At 50.3% G+C, this 2,888-nt stretch overlaps 1 protein-coding gene across 1 annotated transcript in view; it reads left to right on the top strand.

The window, feature by feature from the left end:
- Positions 1–2,888, top strand: part of LOC109300345 (sodium/hydrogen exchanger 2-like) — an 86,206-nt gene that overhangs the window by 26,054 nt on the left and 57,264 nt on the right. The gene's annotated exons all lie outside the window — the stretch shown is intronic.

Genomic DNA, 2,888 nt, shown 5'->3' with positions numbered 1-2,888 from the left:
ATTGTAAGTGTGGGTATTCACATAATTTTGATTGATCATAGTCAACTTTTGCAGACCCCTTAGACATAGTCTGTGGATCCCCTGGGGTCTGTAGACCACAGGTTGAAAACTGCTGCTGTAGAATACATTCAGTACCAAATTCCGTCCTAACTGAAGCAAATAAGAAGGTTAGTTGCACATGTATTGTTGCCCTCAAATAGGAAGTTGTGGACTAAATATTTTGCATAATTGATTCCTTCTGCTTGCTTGAGCTAGTGGAGCTGGAAAAGTAGAGGCTTTTTATATTGTAGTGGAATTCCTCATGTTCAGTCGCGCAATCAGCCCAGTGCCTCTATATACAGCAGTTGATATGAGATTGAAGTATTTATGACTACAGCAATATAGATGCCTTCTGCTCTGCATGGGTGCAACAGGAAGAGGTAGAATAAGAAGCTACCACTAGGTAAAGGGAGTTGGGGTTCCAATAGCACAGGGACTGTTCCCTTCAGACTCCCATGAAGTCTCCAAAGACGACTGGAAGATGTGGCATAGGGTTCCATCCATCTCTACACCTTCCAGCAGAGTTGGTCTGATGTCCTGCAGGAGTAAGTGCACCTCATAAAAAGGTGTCAGAATTACTGGGTAGGATTTGCCTGCCATTCTGCCTCCCTGACGTGGGCAAGTACTACTGAGCTGTGTCTGCAGGTGAGCTCAAAGGTAGGAAATCAATCTGATGTGCTTTCCTGTCCTGATCTGAATGTGTACATAGAATATTAGTGAGTAAATAGGTGCTGGCTAGCAGCATTGATATAAAAATGGCCAGACATCAGTGCAAAAGCAAGGGGCCTGCCAATGGAATTAATCATCTTAGGGTGTGGACTAACTTTTGCCTCTTTGGAAAGAAACACCCCCCACATGGAAAAGTTAGAATGATCTTGTGAGCTGGTGTCTGTGGTGGTGTTTTTGTGCTGGGTACACTGGTACCCAAAAGCAGAGGCATGAGGAAAAATTGTGAGAAGCCAGTCATGTCATAATGCTTTTGGTTATCATGTCGAAGAGCATAAGTAACTAATTTTGAGCTACTGTTACATCAACACTCTTTTCAGAGGATCTCTTGAAAGAACTAATATACACAGCCTGCAGCATAGGGGGACAAAGTCCTGGATCAAGACCTCAGCAACTGTAAACTCTCCTGTAGGCACAGCTGTGCAATGTTAATGGGAAAATGATATCCTAAAAACAAAGCAGAACTGGAAATGTGACTCACCTGGGAGCTGGGGATCAAAATGGTCAAGTTAGTGACCACTGAATAACTACCAGCTGCTGAATGAGTCTCATGATGCTGATCTGAAAGCCCAACAAATGTTCCCCTCCCCATATCTTATATTTTTAAAGTAGTGGGCTAGAATTCTCCTTTTCTCAACAACAATTGAATAATCCTGCCCTTACTTTCCAAAGCTTTCTTCCCTGCCATAAAGGTATGCCACCTTTACTGCAGCCCCAGAGGGCTTGTCCCCATGGGTGGGAATATGCATTTCACCAGGGACCAACAGCAGCAGCTCTATATGGGCTGCTGCTACTTGTCCCCGGGGAATGCCTGTGCATGCGTGCCAGCACCTGGGCAGTCTTACATGAGATCCTGGGGGCCTCCAAGAGCTGTAGTCATGGTGATCCAGCAGCAGGGAGCCTGGCCAGTACCTGGAACATGGCTCCAGCTGGCCAGGCTCTGGTTTTGGACAGTGCATGCTGCTGCCATTTGTGCTGCCCTGCTTTTTTTAGGTGTGGGCTTTTTTTTTTTTTTATAACAGTAGGATCTCCTAGTGTCAAACCCCTCCCAGTGCTGTAAATTAGCAATGTGGGGAATGCCTGCATGTGTGGCATGTGCAGTGTGCGGCACCTCATACTGCATGTACGTACTTGTCTGGACACACCCAGGGATTGGAAATAGCCTTAAATGTGTTGTGGAATTATATCAATTGAAACAAACCATCCTTGTGCTCTGCCTTAGAGTTCCATTGGACAGAATGCTTTTTATTGCAGAGATTTTTGCTTCTTGATGTGGCCATATTGGTCGATACTGATCTGATTGCAGATATGTGGCCGGGCAACTTGGAGAGCAGCATCTGACTGGTAAATCTGCTATGGGGGAAGGAGCAGACGGAGGGAAAGGGTGTGGGGAGGGCAGATCGAGGCCCCTGCAGTGATGGAGGAAGTGGGACTGGCACTGAGGCAGGGGTAGGCGCTGCCCCGCTGGTGTTGGGCACAGGCCGGAGCCGTGAGTGGCTCCTCTGGGGGGCATGGGAAGTGGGGGGCAGCTCCTGCTGCTATGTGTACCCTGGGAGGGTATGGGGTTGTGTGCCCCCTGGATCTGCACATGGGGTGAGGGCAGGCTGCCACTGTGGGCTGGGGCTGGAGCTGCACTGGGCTTTTCCCAGTGGGGGGATGAGCCTGGCTGTGCTTGGGGTAGGTGGAGGCAGCACTGAGAGGGAGACTATGGGGGGGCTGCAGCCACCCCAGAATTTGCTGTAGCCCAACTCCCAGCATCGCCATTGCCTGCCCTGTGGTCAGCCTGGCCCAAACTCCCCACCCCCCACCAGGAAGAGCCAGCCCACAGCTGCAGCCTGCTCTTGTCCCATGTGCAGATCCAGGGGCACATGGTCCCCATGCCTCCTGGGGTGTGCGTAGCAGCGTGATACACCCCCTCCCCCCTGCATCCCCTGAACAAGCTGCTCATGGCTCCATCCCATGCCCTGCCCTGCCTCAGCTATGCAGCACCTGCCTGTGCCCCAGCCTTAGCCTCAGTCCTATTCACTCCCTCACTGCAGGGTCCTTGATCTGCCCCCCTCCCAACAGACTTACCAAACGGATGCTGCTCTCTACACTGCCAGGCTGCACTCCTGGCTGCCTGC

Source organism: Gavialis gangeticus, unplaced genomic scaffold (genome assembly GCF_001723915.1).
Source record: "Gavialis gangeticus isolate Ggan-Ray unplaced genomic scaffold, GavGan_comp1, whole genome shotgun sequence".
Classification (NCBI taxonomy): domain Eukaryota; kingdom Metazoa; phylum Chordata; order Crocodylia; family Gavialidae; genus Gavialis; species Gavialis gangeticus.
Note: the sequence above shows the minus strand (reverse complement) of the source record. Positions and strands in the feature narration are given on the sequence as shown.